The sequence below is a fragment of the Suncus etruscus genome, chromosome 15 (genome assembly GCF_024139225.1).
Source record: "Suncus etruscus isolate mSunEtr1 chromosome 15, mSunEtr1.pri.cur, whole genome shotgun sequence".
NCBI classification, from domain to species: domain Eukaryota; kingdom Metazoa; phylum Chordata; class Mammalia; order Eulipotyphla; family Soricidae; genus Suncus; species Suncus etruscus.
The window spans coordinates 14,558,122-14,580,316 of NC_064862.1; the positions used below are offsets into that span (position 1 = coordinate 14,558,122).

General features: G+C 38.7%; 1 non-coding gene across 1 annotated transcript; it reads right to left on the reverse strand.

Moving 5' to 3' along the window:
• Positions 1 to 538: 538 nt before the first annotated feature.
• On the reverse strand, positions 539 to 672 carry LOC126031981 (small nucleolar RNA SNORA51). Its single transcript, XR_007503783.1, has one exon. It is a non-coding gene; the product is annotated as a small nucleolar RNA SNORA51 (small nucleolar RNA).
• Between the last annotated feature and the right edge of the window lie 21,523 nt (positions 673 to 22,195).

A 22,195-nucleotide genomic window follows, 5' to 3' on the forward strand; every position in this document is an offset into this window, starting at 1 on the left:
TCATAGAGAAGGCTGCAGTGGCCCGTGCAAAACTGCCATGTGTCTCAGGGACAGGCCCAAGGACTAAGCCAACTGCCTGCCGCCCCTCCTGGACTAGCCAGAGCCTGGCACTTAGGTTGCGGGCATGGGTTGCCACCGCTTGGGCTTTTCTGGGGCCTGCACAGACAAGGGTGGTCCTCCAGAGCAGAATGCCTGTATCGAATATAGGCAGGGGGTGGTGATTGGGGGGCATTGGTGATGTGAATGTTGCACTGGGGAAGGGGGGTGTTCTTTATATGACTGAAACTCAACTACAATCATGTCTCTAATCAAGGTGCTTAAATAAAGATATTATTTAAAAAACAAAAACAGCACATTCTGAATGTAGGACATGGAAGGTGAGTTCAGCCTCCAGAGACTGTGCTGCAAAACTGTTCCTGGTGCTAAAACTGACAACCCCCTCTGTAAAGCAGGAAGTTCCATCTGCTAAAGAGGTGCAGAGCCCTCCAGATCCCAATGGGAGGTTTTTTTGTTTTTTTTTTATATTTATCTATTTATTTTTTGTTCCCCAATTCACAATACAGACCAGGCAAGGGGCCTGGATTGAGGTGTTCATGGGATGTATTTACTGTACTTCCTCTTTCTATACAGTCAGTGTAAAGAACACAGCCTTGTGGTAAGAATTGAGAGGCGAACTAGAGAATTTTAATAATAGCATGAAAATTCCTGAATAAGTGACACCAATAAAGCTGAGTAACTTGTGTGCGTGACTCATGGGTACTTGAATAATACCTTGACTAAAACAGTAATCCCTTAATTTTAACCTTCCTTGGGTCATGATTAGGTATTTTACCCAATCTTTATATGATAAACTTAATTTTTTCTCAAATATATATATTGGCCTTCCACTTTTTTTTGGTTCATAACAAAAATGAATCCCTTAATTTACCTTGAAAATTCAACCACGGGACCGGGAAGGTGGCGCTAGAGGTAAGGTGTCTGCCTTGCAAGCGCGAGCCAAGGAACGGACCGCGGTTCGATCCCCCGGCGTCCCATATGGCCCCCCAAGCCAAGGGCGATTTCTGAGCACATAGCCAGGAGTAACCCCTGAGCGTCAAATGGGTGTGGCTCCCCCCCCCCAAAAAAAAAGACAATTCAACCACATAATGAGTTGGCTACTTAAAAAAACATTGATATATCAAACCAGTTTTCAGTTTCAACATCTCTGATCATTTAAACTAATCAGTTCAGATTTTTCTGGTTAGCACCAGTGAACTAATCTGCAATTACCTCTATATATAGCCTTTCAATTAATGGAAGGTGACTTTACTAGAAATCATCTTTTATTTTGTTAATAATAAAATACCTCTAATCATTCTCTTTCTGGCTAGAAAAGTCTTATATTTTGTATAACTCAGATTCTTATCATTATCTTTCTACAAACTCAATGGAATACTTACCAATTTCCAACTCATTTTGTAAAACCAGTTATAATTATAAATTAAGTTGGTTTTATTTTATTTTACTTGTTTTTTCTTCTTTTTTTTTTTTTTAAGGAAAAGCATGTCTCTATTTTGTTTTGGTTTTGTTTTCCAACTACACCCATCTGATGTTATTCAGGGGTTATTCTTGGCTGTAAAAGAGATCAAACTCAGCCTACTGTATGCAAGGCATGCTCTCTCCTGCTGTTAAATTTTTTTGGTCTCGCCCAGTGGTGCTCAGAGGTAACTTCTGGCTTTGCACTAAGAAATCACTCCTGGCAGGCTCGAGGGACCATCTAATATGCCGGGATTCAAACCACCATCCTCTCTGAATTGGCTGCATGCAAGGCAAATATCTTACGACTGTGTTATCTCTCTGGCCCCTGGTTTTATTTTTATTATTTAGCATATTGCTTCCAATTTTTTTGTTTGGGGATAATGCCCATTGGTTCTCAGGGTTCCTGGCTCTGAGCTGCAGGCTGGGAACACCATATGAAAACTCAAGAATCAAATCCAGGTTTGCCACAGGAGAAGCAAATGCCCTATCCACTGCAATATCCCTCCCATTTAATCTTTTCTGCCATGCTGTCAAAGGTTTCCTCAGGTCTCTCACTCCAGTTTTGCTTCCCCAAATTCATTCATAAACGTTTTATCCTTTTTCTCCTGAGCCTACAATGGATGTGAATCTGAAGACCCAACTCATGTCCTTTCTCCGTGTTATGGATCCCAAATACAGGACATCCCCAAGTGAAGATCAACACAGAGGAGGCAGGAGTTAATGTGAGAAAAATATTTTAATTTAGGGGCTAGTGATCTGAGATGACCAATCGTGTTCCCAAACAAATGTACTGTCTATGAGATCATATGCAGGAGTATTATAGGAAAAGAAAACACAGCAGTACATTTTTTATGAAGAATGGGATAGAGTGGGGCTGAAAAAATAGCACAGCAGTAAGGCGTTTGCCTTGCATGAGGCTGACCCAGGGTGGATGGTGATTCGAATCTCGGCATCCCATAAGGTCCCCCATCCTGCCAGGGGCAATTTCTGAGTGCAGAGCTAGGAGTAACCCCTGAGCACCATCAGGTGTGGCCCCCAAAAAGATGGGATATAGATGGGATAAAATAAAGTTTGTCAATCTTTTTGATGGTGGTCTTCCTTTTTTAATGGTGGTCTTCTCTCACCATGTCTCTTCCAGTGGTCCTTTCTCTTGCTACTTGGTCTCTTAACTTTATGCCACAATCCCCTATTTATATGACTTTAACTTGTGACCCCCAGGGGAGGGTCCAGATTAGAAAGGCTGTATGACAGATTGCTGGTCATCAAGGTGATCAATCAATTTATTCGGGAGCCAATTCCATGTGTACACTAAGGTTTCTGCCCTCATTCTTTAATAGATCATAAGGGCAGTCTTGGGTTTTCAGCAATTCCTAACATGACAAGTTTTCTGATTTCTAACATTGAAGTCAGCTCCTACTTACTTTGTTTTGGGGACACATCCAGCAGTCCTCAGGGATATCTCCTGGCAGATACACAAACCATATGGTGTTCCCAAGCACTGTCAAGGGATCGAGCCCAGGTTAAGCGCATACAAAGCCAACCTCCTAATCACTTTATTACCTCTCTGACATCTCTGAAATTCTCAATTTTTGGGGGTTGATTTTATCTGTAGTCTTTGAGTTGGATGAATCTAAGATTTAAAAGGCATGCAATAGTTAGGATGCATGCCCTGCATGGGGGCAACTCAGGCTGATGTTTGGCACCACCTGGTTCCCCTAATCCTTGCCAGTTATAGTTCTGGTGGTTTCCAGTATCAACGAAATAATGGATTGGGTTATTCAGGTGTTTCTCTGATATTTCACAGAGCAGTACCACAACTTGAGGCCTCACACTGAATTCCAGTTCAGAAATCACCAAGAGGATTGTCCCCCTTCACTATCTCCCATGCCCACTCTTGGCCTCTGAAGCACTACTTGGGAAGCCACAAAATCTATTCACAAATGCTCTTAACAAATTAAAAGTCTATAATAATCTTCATTAAATTCAAACCCTGAGGTCTAGTAGGAACACCCCAAATCTAGTCCCAACAATATTACCTTGCAGGCATTTATGCTACATTACTGAGAAATGAAAGACTCCGAATTTTAGTTTTGAAAAACTCAGAAAGTTGAATTAATTTCTCTGAGATATTCAAAAAGTTTCTTTTTTTTTTTTTTTTTTTTTTGGTTTTTGGGCCACACCCATTTGACGCTCAGGGGTTACTCCTGGCTATGTGCTCAGAAATCGCCCCTGGCTTGGGGGGACCATATGGGACGCCGGGGGATCGAACCGCGGTCCTTCCTTGGCTAGCGCTTGCAAGACAGACACCTTACCTCCAGCGCCACCTACCCGGCCCCTCAAAAAGTTTCTTAATAAAAATGGCCTTAAATGTGACCAACAGAACCCCTGAGGCAATCTTATTTTGACACATTCCAGAAGCTTTTCTTTGATGGAGACTGTAGACACTGAGGTCAGATGGCTGCTGTAAGTGTCCTTGAGCCATTACTTGAAAGGAAAGAGAAGATCAGGATTGCCACATGGCACATACGATTTGTTGAATCTTATTGTCATTATAGGAAGGACTCCTGTTTTTTGTTTAAGATGATCTTAGTGAAATTTAAGTAATTAATGATTTGTTTCAATGTTTCAACACCAATCCCTTCACCAGTGTCCACTTCCCCACTTCCCTCCATCAATGCCCCTCCAAACCCATTTTCTCTCACTAATCTGTTTTGACATGAGGCACTTTAATATATATATACATATATAATATATTATATGTAAAATACATAATAATATAATATATACATTTTTGCACTTATTTACACTACTGTTGCCAATATGGTTTCATACATAACACTTTACCACCTTTCAGCACCCCCTCATCCTGTTTGAATGTTCCCTCCTCTATATGCATTTTTCCTCTACCCCTTGCGCAACACCCTCAGACGCTTGTTTCCTACTATTTGTATGAATGGTTGTTTTCTATTTGTTTCCTACTAACATCTTTGTTTCTATTGTCTTTGGGAATTTTTTTTAAATTGTGGCATAAGTAATTTATTCACAAATCAAAATAGAAAGACTTCTGATATGATATACAAATAGACTAGAAATATTGATAACAATTGGCATGGTGCAGTTCAGAAGCATAACATATTGTAGGAAATATCTTATGTATTTTTTATATTTTTTTTTTATTTAACACCTTGATTACCTACATGATTCTGTTTGGGTTTCAGTCATGTAAAGAACACAACCCATCACCAGTGCAACATTCCCATCACCAATGTCCCAAATCTCCCTCTTCCTCGCCCGACCCCTGCCTGTACTCTAGGCAGGCTTTCTATTTCCCTCATATATTCTCATTGTTAGGACAGTTCTCAATGTAGTTATTTCTCTAACTAAACTCATCACTCTTTGCAGTGAGCTTCATGAGGTGAGCTGTAAATTCCAGCCCTTCTCTCTTTTGTGTCTGAAAATTATTATTACAAGAATGTCTTTCATTTTCTTAAAACCCATAGATGAGTGAGACCATTCTGCATCTTTCTCTCTCTGTCTTATTTCACTCAGCATAAAAGATTCCATGTGCATCCATGTTTAGGAAAATTTTATGACTTCATCTCTCCTGACGGCTGCATAATAATTCATTGTGTATATGTATCACAGTTTCTTTAGCCATTCATCTGTTGAAGGGAATCTTGGCTGTTTCCAGAGTCTTGCTATGGTAAATAGTGCTGCAATGAATATAGGTGTAAGGAAGGGATTTTTGGTGTTCTTAGGGTATATTCCTAGGAATAGTATAGCTGGGTCGTATGGAAGCTCGATTTCCAGTTTTTGGAGGAATTTCCATATTGCTTTCCATAAAAGTTGAACTAGACGGCATTCCCACCAGCAGTGAATAGGAGTTCCTTTCTTTCCACATCCCCGCCAACACTGCTTGTTCACATTCTTTGTGATATGTGTGAGGTGGTACCTTATAGTTGTTTTGATTTGCATCTCCCTGATTAGTGATGTGGAGCATTATTCATTTGTCTTTTGGCCATTTGTATTTCTTCTTTATCAAAGTGTCTGTCCATTTCTTCTCCCCATTTTTTGATGGGATTAGATGTTTTTTTCTTGTAAAGTTCTGTCAGTGACTTGTATATTTTGGAGATTAGCTCCTTATCTGATGGGTATTGGGTGAATAGTTTCTCTCACTCAGTGGGTGGCTCTTGTATCCTGGGTGCTATTTCCTTTGAGGTGGAAAAGCTCCTCAGCTTAATATATTCCCATCTGTTAATCTCTGCTTTCACTTGCTTGGAGAGTGCAATTTCCTCCTTGAAGATGCCTGTAGTTCCTATGTCCTGGAGTGTTTTGCCTACATGTTGTTCTAATATATATTATAGTTTTGGGTCTGATATCGAGCTCTTTTATCCATTTGGATTTTACCTTCGTACATGATGTTAGCTGGGGGTCTAAGTTCAATTTTGTGCAAGTGGCTAGCCAATTGTGTCAACACCCCTTGCTGAAGAGGCTTTCTTTGCTCCATTTAGGATTTCTTGCTCCTTTATGAAAGAAATTAGGAGATTGTATGTCTGGGGAACATTCTCTGAGTACTCAAGCCTATTCCACTGATCTGAGGGCCTGTCTTTATTCAAATACCATGCTGTTTTGATAACTATTGCTTTATAGTAAAGTTTAAAGTTGGGGAAAGGAATTCCTCCCATATTTTTTTCCCAATGATTGCTTTAGCTATTCTAGGGTATTTATTGTTCCAAATGAATTTCAAAAGTTCCTGATCCACTTCTTTGAAGAATGTCATGGGTATCTTTACAGGGATCAAATTAAATCTGTACAATGCTTTGGGGAGTTTGCATTTTAATGATGTTAATCCTGCCAAACCATGATCAGGGTATGTGCTTCCAATTCTGTGTGTCCTCTCTTATTTCTTGGAGCAGAGTTTTATAGTTTTCTTTGTATAGGTCCTTCACATTTTTAGTCAAATTGATTCCAAGAGTTTGTGTGGCACTATTGTGAATGGGGTTGTTTTTTTAAATGTCCTTTTTTCCTTATTACTATTGGTGTACAGAAAGGCCATTGATTTTGTGTGTTAATTTTGTAGCCTGCCACCTTGCTATATGAGTCTATTGTTTCTAGAAGCTTTTTGGTAGAGTCTTTAGGGTTTTCTAAATAGAGTATCATGTCATCTGCAAAAAGGGAGAGCTTGATTTCTTCCGTTCCTATCTGGATTCCCTTGATATCTTTTTTTTTTTTACCTAATATCTATAGCAAGTACTTCCAGTGCTATGTTGAATAGAAGTGATGAGAGAGGACAGCTTTGTCTTGTGCCAGAATTTAGAGGGAAGGCTTTTAGTTTTTCTCCCTTAAGGATAATATTTGCCACTGGCTTGTGGTAGATGGCCTTAACAATATTGAGAAAGGTTCCTTTCATTCCCATCTTGCTGAGAGTTTTGATCAAGAATGGGTGTTGGACATTATCAAATGCTTTCTCTGCATCTATTGATATGATCATGTGATTTTTATTTTTCTTGTTGTTGATGTTGTGTATGACGTTGATAAATTTATGGATGTTAAACCAGCCTTGCATTCCTGGGATGAAACCTACTTGATCATATTAGATGATCTTAATGAGGCATTGAATTCTATTTGCCAGGATTTTGTGGAGGATCTTTGCATCTGTGTTCATCAGCGATATTGGTCTGTAATTTTCTTTTTTTGTTGCATCTCTGTCTGATTTAGGTGTCAAGGTGAAGTTGGCTCATAAAAGCTATTTGGAAGTGTTCCTGTTTTTTTGATCTCATGAAAGAGTCTTGCCAGGATTGGTAGTAGTTCTTCTTGAAAGGTTTGAAAGAATTCATTAGTGAATCCATCTGGGCCTGGGCTTTTGTTTTTGGGCAGATATTTGATTACTGTCTTAATTTCCTCAATAGTGATGGGGGTGTTTAGATATGCTACATCCTTTTCATTCAACCGTGGAAGATTATAAGAGTCCAAGAATTTATCCATTTCTTCCAGGTTCTCATTTTTAGTGGCATAGAGTTTCTCAAAGTAGTTTCTGATTACCCTTTGACTCTCTGCCATACCAGTAGTGATCTCTCCTTTTTCATTCCTAATATGAGTAATCAAGTTTCTCTCTCTCTTTCTTTGTTAGTTTTGCCAGTGGTCTATCAATCTTGTTTATTTTTTCAAAGAACCATCTTCTGCTTTCGTTGATCTTCTGGATTGTTTTTCTGGTTTCCACTTCATTGATTTCTGCTCTCAGCTTTATTATTTTTCTGTCTTTCTATTTCTGGGTCCTTTGGTTGAGTACTTTCTAATTCTATGAGCTGCATCATTAAGCTATTCAGGTATGCCCCTTCTTCTTTCCTGATGTGTGCTTGCAAAGCTATAAATTTTCCTCTCAGTACCACTTTTGCTGTGTCCCATAGGTTATGATAGTTTGTGTCTGTATTGTCATTTGTTTCCAGGAAGGTTTTGATTTCCTCTTTGATTTTATCTCGGACCCACTGGTTATTCAGTATTAGGCTGTTTAACTTCCAGGTATTAAAGTTTTTCTTCTGTGTCCCTTTGTAGTTCACATATAATTTCAGGGCCTTGTGGTCAGCAAAGTTAGCCTGCAAAATTTTTATCCTCTTGATATTATGGAGGTATGTTTTATGTGCTAGCATGTAGTTTATCCTGGAGAATGTCCCATGTACATTAGAAAAGAATGTGTATCCAGGTTTCTGGGGGTGGAGTGTTCTATACATATCTACTAGACCTCTTTCTTCTATTTCTCTTTTAAGGTATAGTATATTCTTGTTGGGTTTCAGTCTCGTTCACCTGTCAAATGTTGACAATGCCGTGTTGAGGTCTCCCACAATTATTGTGTTCTTATTGATATTATTTTTCAGATTTGTCAACAATTGTATTAAATATTTTGCTGGCCCCTCATTTGGTGCATATATGTTTAGGAGAGTGATTTCTTCCTGTTGTATATATCTCTTGATTAATACAAAATGTACATCTTTGTCCCTCATAACTTTCCTGAGTATAAAGTTTGTATCATCTGATATTAGTATGGCCACTCCAGCTTTTTTATGGGTGTTGTTTGCTTGGATGATTTTCCTCCAGCCTTTTATTTTGAGTCTATATTTGTTCTGACTATTCAGATGCATTTCTTGTAGGCAGCAGAAGGTTGGATTGAGTTTTTTGACACTCTGTATCTCATAACTGGTGCATTTAGTCCATTGACATTGAGAAAAAGAATTGTCCTGGGAGTTATTGCCATCTTTCTATCGAAGTTTGGTGTGTTTGTTGGTCAGTCTTGTCTTAAAGTAGGTCTTTCAGTTTTTCTTTTAAGACTGGTTTTGAGTCTGTAAAGTTTCTGAGCTTTTGTTTGTCTGTGAAGCCATGTATTCTTCCTTCAAACCTGAAAGTGAGTTTTGCTGGGTGCAGTATTCTAGGCAAAGCATTTATTTCATTGAGTTTTGTCACTATGTCCCACCACTACCTTCTGGCCTTGAGTGTTTCTGGTGACTGGTCTGTGGTAAATCTCAAGGATGTTCCCTTGAATGTAATTTCTCTTTTTGATCTTGCTGCTTTCAGAATTCTGTCTCTATCTGTGGGATTAGTCATTGTAACTAGGATGTGTCTTGGGGTGTTTTTTCTGGGGTCTCTTTTAGTTGGTACTCTTTGGGCATGTAGGATTTAATCGCATGTATTCTTTAGCTCTGGCAGTTTCTCTTTAATGATGTTCTTGACCGTTGATTTTTATTTTAGAGATTTTCTTCCTGGGTGTCTGGGACTCCAATGATTCTTAAGTTGTTTCTGTTGAGCCTGTCATAGACTTCTATTTTCATCTCTTCCCATTCTTTGAGTAATTTTTCCATTGTTTGATCATTTGCTTTAAGGCTTTTTTCCAATCTCTTCTGCTGTATGAAGTTGTTATTCATCTCATCTTCCAATGTACCAATTCTATCCTCAGCTGCTGTTAAACTTTGGGAAAGCTCATCCATTTTTTTTCTATTCATCTACTGTTATTTGACCTGAAATTTTAGTTTGAAGTTTTCTGATTTCTATCTTTATATTCTCTTGATTCTTATTAGTGTTCTCTTCTATACTTTCTTTGAGTTCTGTGAACATCTTCCATATTACAACTCTAAACTCCTTATCTGAGAGAGTGACTAGTTGGTTGGCTTTTTTCTGGTCATCAGAGTTGCCATCTTTATTCTCTATGTCTGGCACTGTACTGCGTTGTTTCCCCATTGTCATACTTGTATTGTGGGTTTTTCTACATGTTGTGGTTGTATTAATTGGCTAAATGATGTGCGCAGCAGCGAAAGGGGAAGTGCTCCTCTGGCTCCTCCCTTTCTGGGCAGAAAAACTCGCCTCTAGGGAAGGCTAGCCGTCTGCAGATGAAGCCACACACACAGAAAATCAGGCCTGCAGATGCCGCACTGTCAGCATTCCATCAGAGTTCGACCAGCTCCTTCCTTTTAGGGCGGAGAAACTCACCTCCAGGGAAGGCTAGCCGTCCATAGATGAAGTCACACACACAGGAAATTAGGCCCGCAGATGCCACACAGAAGACAGTCCAGAGAGATGTGCCAGGTTTCAGCATTCCATCAGAGTTCCTCTTTGGGGATTCTTTATTCCACCATTATCTTTCTTCATCTGAGAGAGATCATTCTGTAGGTCTCTCTCCTTCAAACTTCACTCAGCATGTTACTCTCCATGTCCCTCCATGTAGCAGAAAAATTTCTTTATCTTTATCTTTATGACTTCATCTTTCCTCCTGAGCAAGTAATATCTCATTGTGTATACATATCATGATATTTTTACCTATTTTTGGACACTTGAATTGTTTCCAGATTTTTGGCTATTACATTTAGAATTTATCTCTATAATTGGAATCTTTGTCTTTCAACTAAAGACAAGCTATTTAAGGCTATATTGAATACAACACTGAAAGGGAACAGTTTTTCTACCTGAGTAAGTTTCTTCCACTTATCAAGTGTGTCTATTACAAGTTTGATTCAGACACAGGGGCAGGAAAATTCATAAGTTAATATAGTTGTTTGGTATTTGTCACACTGCAGCCACTTCACACAATTTTTATTCAAAACTTCTACTCTAGTATTTGATAATATTGCAAAATAACTATAAAAATTGTCAAAATTAAAAAATATTTATTTTGGCTTTTGGGCCACCCCATTTGATGCTTAGGTGTTACTTCTGGCTATGAGCTCAGAAATTGCTCCTGGCTTGGGGGGACCATATGGGATGCTGGGGTATGGAACCACAGTCCGTCCTATGCTAGCGCTTGCAAGGCAGACACCTTACCTCTAGTGCCACCTTCCTGGCCCCCCAGTTTTTTTTAATTAAAATATTTTTAGGCAAACACCATTATTTTATCCTGAGAGTTGAGAAATTGACACACAAAACTGCTATGTGTTATTTTAGTATAAATATTATAAATCTTTTTAAGTAAACCAATGACTCTAGATTGCTATAATATACTATAGAAGACCATGCTTTCTTCCTCCCAGTCTTTCTCTATACATGCATGATAGTAATATATTGAGTAATAAGTATTATATATTTAATAATGAATTGAAGATTTTTCACATTCATTATGAGTCAAGATAGAATAGATTATATTAAAAGTAACTCCCAAATTATGGTAACTTTTTTTCACAAAAAAATTCAGAAGGAAATTTGAGAGGCAACATTTTTTTTTATCAAATAACAGCAGTCAGTGTCAGAGACCAATATGGAATTCAGCAGAATAAACCAGTCTTTGTGGCAAGAGTACATAACCTAAGGCTTTGGCTAGCCCCAGAGCCCTAAGAAATATCACAGTTTCCTATCAGGCATACATTCCAGGAAGCTCATGACATCCTTGAAACCTCACTAACCTTGAGATGTTCCTATGCCCCTTATGTAAAGGTGGTATGTAAAGATTAGCTGTAAGGTGACCTCTGTAATGTGGGCTGTTTATCCTGCCTTCTCTCCACCCCCTGTAAAAATTGTCCTTAAAAGAAGCCTGTACCAATCAATAAATGGAGCTTTGACAAGCCTCGTGTTGCTTGGCCCCCTTCTTTCTCCCCATTCTATTTTCAGGCTGGAACCCCTCTATACCCACGAGTAACAGAGTCCTGCAGGATGGGACAAGTGGCGCCCTTAACGTGGACATAGAGTATGGACACCCCAGTCGGTCAGAACTGAACGAACCTTGAGGGCCTGATCATAAGATGCCAGCAAAACCCCATCAGGGCAGCATGGACAGGTAGGAAAATCTGCGCAAAACCCCAGCAGAGTGGCGCGGACTACTTTGTGCACATTTACATTTCTGTTTCATCAGAATGGGCCAACATTTGTCTAAAAAGCTGCCTTTGTCAAGAAACTAAAGGCATCTCTCAGGGAAAGAAGTGTTAGGGTTTAGAGAAAGGAAATTTTCTCTCCTTGTTCATAACAAGTGCCCATACTTTAGCATAACTGACTCAGAAATTCATCCTTTATAATGGCAAAAAGTGGGCCGAGAAATATTATTCCAATGAAGGAAGGCCAGAAGGATGTTACAAATACCATTTTTACCTATTGGGGCTTGATTAGAGATATTGTTGAAGGGGCTGAGAGTGACCTCAAGAAACAACAACCTCTTTCTGTAGCTGAATTCTGCTTGCACCCTTTGTCTCATACTGCCTCTCGAGCCACCTCTAGGGCAAGCTCTGAAACCTCCCTCCACTCCCTTCCCAAATGTGATCATTCCTGTCAAACAAGTCATTTGCCTTCTATTGCAGTTGTTCTCCCCACACCTAAACATCTTTACCCCACTCTGTCTTTTCCCCCTGAGGAGCCCCTTGATCCAAGGGATACCCAAACCTTAGAGAATGACACTGCCCATTATCATGACCCTGATGGGCTCCTCCATATCCCCCTATTCAGGATTTTTGTGCCTGGACCTTCATTGCTCCACCCCCTCTTAAAACTATAGAAAAGGAATTACTTGCCCAAATTGAAGATCTTAAACAAATTTTGAGCCTTCAAGAACAGGTTGTTTCCCTTAATTCACAAGTTTCTGTCCTTCAGGCTTTCCCCCACCCTCCTAAATCTAAAATTGTCTGTCTTATGCCCACCCGATCCCAAGGACCAGGCACCCCTCTTGAGAATCCAGAGGGACAGGCTGATGAGGGTGAGGTGGAGTGCCGTAAGGCAGAAACCACTGCGGGGCCTACAAATAATCAGGAGCGCCCAGTGAACAGGAGAATTAGACACTATCAGCAGCTAAGCCATAAAACCTTGCGAGATCTGCACATTGCTGTTAAAACTTATGGGCCTAATGCACCCTTTACTCAGTGCATTGCTGTTACTCCCATGTGAATGAATCAAAGTTACCTGTACTGTCCTCACCAGAGCTCAATTTCTTACTTGACAGGCCTACTTCCTGGAGTATTGCCAAAGCATCGCTACCAAAAACCCAGGGCCTCAGCGAACCCCCTGGACTTATGAACAACTGAGTAGACAAGGTTGCTTCTCTTCTAAGGATATGCAGAAGCACCTGTCCACGGGGGTGTTAGGCCAAACCACCACTGCAGCCCTGGGGGCCTGGAGTGCAATTCCCTTTAAAGGGTTGGCTGTAACCCCCATCACCCAAATTGTACAAAGTGCTCAAAAGGATTATAATGAGTTTATTAATCGCCTGCTAGAAGCAGCTGAAAGAGCCTTGGGGGAAGAAGCTATTGATAATAAGGATAAGATCTTAAATGAAATGATCGGAATGTGTAGTGTCTCAAACCTTTCATATGTCTCAAACCTTTTATATGGCTTTTGGTACTGCCCTTAATCATCCTGGCAGCAAAACCTGCTTTAAGTGTGGAAAAGCGGGACATTTTGCTCGAGCCAGCCCTGGGCCCTTCTTTCAGCCTCCTTCCTGCCGGCCTCGGGGAACAGCCAGCTCAGGCCCTGCCACTCCCACTTGAAGCTTTCCAATTCACCTTGAAATACCCCAATCTTTGTTATTCAAAAGAAATCTGGAAAATGGCATCTCTTGCATATTCTTAAACCAATTAATAAGACCATGATCCACATGGGTGCTGTTGCAACCTGGACTCCCCTCCCTGGTTGCCATTCCTTCTAGTTCCGATAAATTAGTAATTGATCTTAAAAGATTGCCTTTTATTCTCTATATACCATTGCACCCTGCTGACTGTAAAAGGTTTGCCTTAAGCTTTCCTGCTATTAAACTGTGCTGGCCCCTCCCCGCGTTATCAGTAGAAGTTTCTGCCTCACACTTTGTCAAATATATGTAGCACAGGTAATAAATTTTGCAAAAAATATTTTGAAAATAAACCTAATTATCCTATTTAATCTTATAATAAAACAGCATATTAATTGGCTGATGCAAAATACAAATAATTGGCCTTTGGCATGTACCTCCTTTAAGGAAAAAATTGATATTCATTATCCAGCAAATAAGTTTATACAGTTTTTTATAAAAAAAAAAAAGATGCATGTTTGTATTTTTCTCATTATAACATAATCCTCTCCTATTACTAATGCAAATGTCATATTTATGAATGGGTCTTCTAATAAACAGGCTGCCTATATAATTAATGATGTGTTCACCATAATATCCACTGATCACACTTCTGCACAGTTGGTAAAATTATGAGGTTTTAAAAGTGTTTAAAAATGTCATAATGAGCCCTTTAATCTATGCAAAGGTAGTGTATATGTGGCATATTCTATACCTGTTTTAGAGACAGTAAGTTTCTGTGTAGTCAAAACACAGAGAAAAATATTGGAGAAAAAATATCACCTCTCTCTTAAAGTTGGTAACATTTGGCTTAAGTTCAGCAGAAATAGTGCTACCCTGTGTGTGTCTTTATGGTTACAAGTTTGATTGCTCTGCTAAATATGGCAGAGAGTGGTGGGGGTAGAATTAAAAAGATTCAGGAACTCTGTTCATGTGAAATTTATAGTGAGAATTATTGTCAGAATTTTGTTGTGTCTGATAAGAGGCCTCAAATAATTGTGAAGTTTGTGAATTAAATTATGTGGCATGAGTGTGCCTTTTCTAAAAGCATTTGTGTAATTAAGTTTTGTACATTGGGTGGTGTAAAGTAATTATTAAAACATTAGAAATTTAAAAAAACCTTCTAAATTCAGGTCTGTAAGGGTTAAAAAATTTTCTAGGGAGAAAGAACAACAGGGAGATAAGGGCACTAAACTTTCTTTGTTTATGCCTCAGGAATTTTAGAGCAAGATAACAACTCTGTCACTTGCAAAAAAACAAAAAACAAAAACAAACAAACAAAAAAAAACTTTGGTGTTTTAAATTCAAACGGACACAAAAATGTTACAAATTTGAATTTTTTATATTTCTATTAGAAATTACTTTTGATCTTAAGAGTATATGGAAAATGTTGTGGTTAGCCTTTTTAAAATAATATTGTTAATTAATATTATAAAAGTAACTATATTTTATAAACAGGTTGACAAGTATCAAATATAATTTTGGTCTTAAGCTCTAGGTGTGGAGATGCATCAAGTGTCTTTAACTATATTTTATAATGTTCTAAACATTTTGTTAATTTGGTATATAATATATTTACAAATTATTCATTGAAGTCTTCAAAGTAGGAACAGTATTTTTAAGTCAGTTTTTTCATACCTTTAATAGTCATAGTCTATGCTCTTATGTTTAATCATTGAAATTTTAACACTTTATTGCAGCTCTCTTACTGTTCTACTGTGAAACTAAATTAAAGGAAACCTGTTTTATTTACAGCAGATAATATCATACTTCAGAGTGGAGACTTCTTCTACAGTGCTCATTAACCATTTTACTTAAAAATTTTTAACTACTTACTAACCATTTTACTTAATGTTTTAAACTTCAAATTAGGATTGTTTTAAAAATGTTTTGTGCTAAATCTCCATCTTAAAGCTTTTATTTTCAGCAAAGCTCCACTCCATCTACATTAAGTACTTCTAAAAGCTATAAAAGTTTTTCTACAAAATTTTTTTTCTTACAAACATGCTGGCAAAATATTTAAAAGCACTTGTCCAATTTAACCTGGGTCAATTTTTCTAACGTAAGTTTTGGATCGATTCTTTAGTCAGTCTAGTCATTTAGTACCTGACAGACTGTGGCATCCTGCAACTAAAGATCATGTGTTAAAAATTATGTGTTAAGCTGGCTTTGTCCTTCTGAGAACATGGCTGAAGGTGTAGGGGATGGTAAACCCCAGATTTCTCAATGGCCATCAGGGATAAATTTTCCCTGGAGAATTTCTGGACTTTGCAATCACCCAGCTTTCCTGCCATGTGTAAGTTAAGGCCAGGAAAATATGGACATATGCTAGACAGATAAGCATCAAGGTTTAAGAAAATAACTAAGAAGTTTGAGAAAAATCATTAAGGTTCAGTTTTAAAGTCTTTGAAAAATTGGCGATTGTAAATTATAAAATTCTTTGAAGACTAAAGTCTGACAGAAGTCAATAAGCATTCCCTTGGTATTCGGAAATAATTTGTGTAATGTAAATTGCTAGTGTCTTCTACCTGTAAACCAAGGCTAGAAGACTAAGTAAACTCCTATTTTTATATGTAAAATTAAATGTATGGAAAATTTTATTGTAAAAAGAACCTCCCAAGTATGCCTCTGTAGCTATAGGCTCCACTGTTATGCTACATCCCGTGGCCTCACTCTCTCCCAAACCTATAATCATTTTGCCTCCTGCCAAGTCGTTTCTTATAGACCTCCTGCAGACGTGTCTTCATCCACCTCGAAAGAGCCTGCCACCCCTCCTGCCACCTCTGCGTTACCCACCCACCGTTCCAGCCCTTCTGCCCACCATTCCTGCCAGACCTGTTTCTGACTGACTCTGCCTACGGGGAATGCTGGATTTGATACTCTGCCCAGCAGCCCTTCTAGGAAGGAATAGTAACCTTTGGCACACTCACTGCTACCAAGGACCCTGCTGACCTCCGCTGGGGAGCTGAGACTCATCAAGGCATACCTTTGAGACAGGTCATGGGAGTGGCACCTTGCTTACTCCGACTGCATATGAGTCCCCCTGTCCAACTAATTGGTTGGACAACTAGTTGCTACCAACTCTTCCATCTCTATTAAAGCCCCCAACTCCACTTATTTTGCTTGCTCCACTGAACTTTCCCCCCATAGTGTTACTGAAACATTTCTTGTTTATTGTGATTATTGTGTTTTAGTTTTGTTAATGCCTAGATTAACTATTAGACCTGTTGATGATTTGCTATGGGATAAGAAAATTACTATGGCTAGACATAAGCGTGAACCTATAACTGCTATTACTCTTGCTATTGCTTGAGGTTTGGGTTTTGCTGGAGCAGGAACTGGTATTGTTTTTTTAATCACTTCACAAAGTCAGTTTGATAAGCTTACATGTGCTACTGATTAGAGATGTCAAGGAACTGGAGGAAGGTTTATAATATCTTACTGAAACTGTCTGCTCTCTTGCTGAAGTTGTACAGCAAAACCCCTCGAGGTTTAGACTTAGCCTTTTTGAAAGAGGGCGGAGTTTGTGCTGCCTTAAAGGAAGAATGTTGCTTTTTTAAAGACAAGCTAGGTCTCGTAAAAGATAGTATCAAAAAGGTTGAGCATAGCCTGGAAGAAAGGCAAAAACAAGGAGAGCAAAGTGAATCTTGGTATCAGAATTGGTTTTCAACATCCCCCTGGCTCTCAACCTTACTATCTAGCTTGCTGGGACCATTCATAGGATTTCTGCTGCTTATTTCTTTTGGCCCTTGGGCATTTTGTAAATTAACAGATTTTGTTAAAACTCAGGTTGACTCTGCCACCAATAAGACAATAGCTGTCCATTACCAACGTCTGGAGGTATCAGAGCCTCTGGACACTGACTTTATTGACCCCACTTCTGTTGGGCTTTTAAGCCCTGAAGGACCACTTCCACAGGATGCCTTGCAGCTTGAAAAGCTAATCAGACCATCCTTGTGGTCTCTGCTGTGGAGCTGCCAAGGACAGGAATAGCTCGGTGCCAGGAGTCAGAGTCACACTCCCACATATAATTAATGATTGGGCAGAATGAAATTACTTCACTGTTTTGAGTGCTGACGCTGGTAGCACACTGAGTGGCCTAAGACAGGCTCTCCACCCACCTTTTCTATTACACACAGAAGGGGGACTTGTCAGAGAGCAATATGGAATTCAGCAGGATAAACCAGTCTTTGTGGCAAGAGTACATAGCCTAAGGCATTGGCTAGCCCCAGAGCCCTAAGAAATATCACAGTTTCCTATCAGGCATACATTCCAGGAAGCTCATGACATCCTTGAAACCTCACTAACCTTGAGATGTTCCTGTGCCCCTTCTGTAAAGATGGTATGTAAAGATTAACTGTAAGGTGACCTCTGTAATGTGGGCTGTTTATCCTGCCTTCTCTCCACGCCTGTAAAAATTGTCCTTAAAAGAAACCTGTACCCATCAATAAACGGAGCCTTGACAAGCCTCGTGTTGCTTGGCCCCCTTTTTTCTCCCCATTCTATTTTCAGGCTGGAACCCCTCTATACCCACGAGTAATGGAATCCTGCAAGATGGGACAGTTCAGGAGCTGGAGGATAGCACAGTGGTAGGGGGTTTGCCTTGCATGCAGCTGACAAGGACAGACCTGGGTTAGATCCCCAGAATCCTATATGGTCCCCTAAGTCAGGAACGATTTCTGAGTGCATATCCAGTTGTAACCCCTGAGCATCACTGAGTGTGCCCCCCCCAAAAAAAAGAAAAAAAAAACAGGGAAAAAATCGCAGCAGTTTAGAAACTCTGGAGTTAAATAAAAAATCAAAAATGTCCCCAAGGAAGTATAAAATTAGGAGATTTTATAAAAGAGTGAAAACAAAAAGTTAGTCAAAGAAAAATGCTGGTTAGTGTTAACCAGCTTAAACTGGTTTGGGGGATGGCAAGAGAGGACACCAGGTAGGGTGCTTGACTTACAACTAATCCACCCTGGTTTCATGCCCAGCATTCATATGGTCTGCTGAGTCCCAACAGGAGTGATTCCTGAATGCAGAGCCAGGACTAATGGAGTACAGGTGGGTTTAGTCTCAAAACAAAAACAAACAAAGAAAAAGGCTTAAATTAGTACTGTATAGTACGCATTGGCTTCTTATTCTTTTGACAAAATCAACAGATACTCACTGATTCAGTTAACTGCCAAAAGTTCATAAACATCAGTTTTGGTGACTTAGATGATATTTCAAACAATTGTTTGCTTGAAGTCTCTTTAAATCAATTGCTTTTTGCACATCTAATGGTCTTTGGTCCAGTTCAAAGGTTTTCAATCTACTCCAAATCAGATCAGATTTTTAAAATTTCTGGAATGGCTTCTGAATTTTGTTTTTAACATAACAGGGTTAAAGATATTTTATAGCAGCTAGAAGCCAGAGTTCTGAGTTCTGCATCCTGAGTTCTTTAGGAGAGACCCCAGGGCACTGAGTTTCTGAACAAACACCAGCAGATGTGACCCAAAAAAAGAATAAATGAAGTAAAACAAAGGGGCTGGAACAATAGCACAGTGGTAGGGCTTTTGCCTTGCACATGGCTGACCCAGGATAGACCTGGGTTTGATCCCCAGGGTCCCATCTGGTCCCCCAAGCCAGAAACTATTTCTGAATGCAGAGCCAGGAGTAACTGCTGAAAATCACTGGGTGTGGCACAAAATCCAAAAAAAAAGTAATTTTTTTAAAAAAGAAGTAAATTAAAAAAATAAATTCACAGAAGACAAGTTTTCATACTTTCTACTTATTGTTATTACTGTTATTGTTATTAACCATATCAGAAATTAAGCCCAAAGCCTTATACATGCAAGACAATACACTAGTAATGAGCTGCATCTACAGTCCCTCACCTTTCCATGCTTCAAACAACAGAATTTTTTCTGGCAATATTACATGTCCATGTGGGTTGGCTATATTCAAGAACTCAGACTGTTGCAAAAACCACCTATGGTTTTCTGCTTGCTTTGGGAAGTAAAGATTATTGGACAGTATGTTAAATGGCTAAGGACATATCTGCATCACTTTGACTGGGTTGGGGCCCCTCCAAGACAAGAGATTTAACAATTTTCAAACTATCAGTCTTACCAATTTTCACACTATCAAGATTGAATCATATAAACTGTTGAAAAGAACATAGAAAGTGAATTTAAAAATGTAAACGTCTGACAGCATTTATATCATAAATATTTTAAGAGAAAATTCAAGTACAGAAATGTTTAGAACTTTGTCCAAAATAATCATCTTTTTTTTTTGTTTAAGTACATACTTAAAGTAGTGACTGGAGCTGTGGGAAGTCATTTGTCAAAGAGCCAGCTAAAAGTAGGGGGGCAGGGAGTGATCTGCCCTATCTGAGCTTCCCTTTAAAATTTATTTTTCTACATACTTAAATTCTTGCATTGTACCAATTTTTAGAAATTACAATCACCAGAGAAAATTACCTAATTTATAAATCACAGCTGGAGCTTTGTTTCATAAGTATTAAATCAGTCCTTAACCTGAGTGCATAATTTCCAGCTTTTTTTTTATTACATTTAATTACAGAAAGAAAGGGAAAAAAACCCTTTTCCTTAGGGTTTAATTTAACATTTTTTCTTCTTCTTAATAATTCTATTTTCAGGGGGAATATGATAAAAAAATGAATACCATTTGTCAAAAAGTCTCAAATTGAGATGTATTTTTAGCATTCTGAGAGAGCCAGCTTCTATTTGCTGAGTTTAGTAAAACTCATCTCTCTTCTGTGGTCAATGATTATTGAAGATTGTTTTCTCATTCTATTAAATATTTTTATTTTGACCACAAAGTGTCAAGATTTTTTTTAGGTTTTAATGCTTTTTTATTTAAACAACTTTATTACATACATGATTGTGTTTGGGTTTCAGTCATGTAAAAAACACCACCCATCACCAGTGCAACATTCCCATCACCAATGTCCCAAATCTCCCTCCTCCCCACCCGACCCCTGCCTCTACTCTAGACAGGCTTTTGATTTCCCTCATACATTCTCATTATTAATGTAGTTATTTCTCTAACTAAACTCATCACTCTTTGTGGTGAGCTTCCTGAGGTGAGCTGTAACTTCCAGCTCTTTTCTCTTTTGTGTCTGAAAATTATTATTGCAAGAATGTCTTTCATTTTTCTTAAAACCCATAGATGAGTGAGACCATTCTGCATCTTTCTCTCTCTCTGACTTATTTCATTCAGCATAATAGATTCCATGTACATCCATGTATAGGAAAATTTCATGACTTCATCTCTCCTGAGGGCTGCATAATATTCCATTGTGTATATGTACTACAGTTTCTTTAGCCATTCATCTGTTGAAGGGTATCTTGGCTGTTTTCAGAGTCTTGCTATGGTAAATAGTGCTGCAATGAATATAGGTGTAAGGAAGGGGTTTTTGTATTGTATTTTTGTGTTCCTCAGGTATATTCTTAGAAGTGGTATAGCTGGGTCGTATGGGAGCTCGATTTCCAGTTTTTGGAGGAATGTCCATATTGCTTTCCATAAAGGTTAAACTAGACGACATTACCACAAGCAGTGGATAAGAGTTCCTTTCTCTCCACATCCTCGCCAACACTGCTTGTTCTCATTCTTTGTGATGTGATCCAATCTCTGTGGTGTGAGATGGTATCTCATAGTTGTTTTGATTTGCATCTCCCTGATGATTAGTGATGTGGAGCATTTTTTCATCTGTCTTTTGGCCATTTGTATTTCTTTGTCAAAGTGTCTGTCCATTTCTTCTCCCCATTTTTGATGGGATTAAATGTTTTTTTCTTGTAAATTTTTGTCAGTGCCTTGTATATTTTGGAGATTAGCTTCTTGTCTGATGGGTATTGGGTGAATAGTTTCTCCCACTCAGTGGGGGGCTCTTGTATCCTGAGCACTATTTCTTTTGAGGTGCAGAAGCTTCTCAGTTTAATATATTCCCATCTGTTACTCTCTGCTTTCACTTGCTTGGAGAGTGCACTTTCCTCTTTGAAGATGCCTTTAGTCTCAATGTCCTGGAGTGTTTTACCTACGTGTTGTTCTATGTATCAAAGAAAGCCTCTTCAACAAGTGGTGTTGGCACAACTGGCTAGCCACTTGCAAAAAATTGAACTTAGACCCCCAGCTAACATCATGTATGAACGTTAAATCCAAATGGATGAAAGACCTCAATATCAGACACAAAGCGTCAAGTTTACCATGAAGAACTCTAGGCTTTTGCATATCTTGTCTTATTATTTACTTTATTTCTCAGCATTGAATAATACTCATACAAAACCAAAATAACTCAAGTTGAAATTTGGGTCTTTTTCATCAGGATTTTTAAATATATAGAATGACCATTACTATGCAAAAACCCCGTTGAAATAAGGTTTGAAATTTAGAAAAAGTACCACTTTACACACACACACACAAAAAATCAGCAAACTAAAGATCATGCCGACCTTGGCTCTCCCACAGATGAGGATGATGTTTGCTGTTTTTGTCCCACAGAACTAACGGACAAGTGCTGCATACATTAGAGGGGGAAAAGGGAGAAGGTTTGGATTCTTGGGAGCACTTGGTAGTCTCAACCATAATTGCCATCTCTCATCCTTTTTGCATCTTCAATATTAATCACTTATCAGATGACTGGTATGCAAATATTTTTGTCATTCAGAATTTTTTTACTTAAAATTC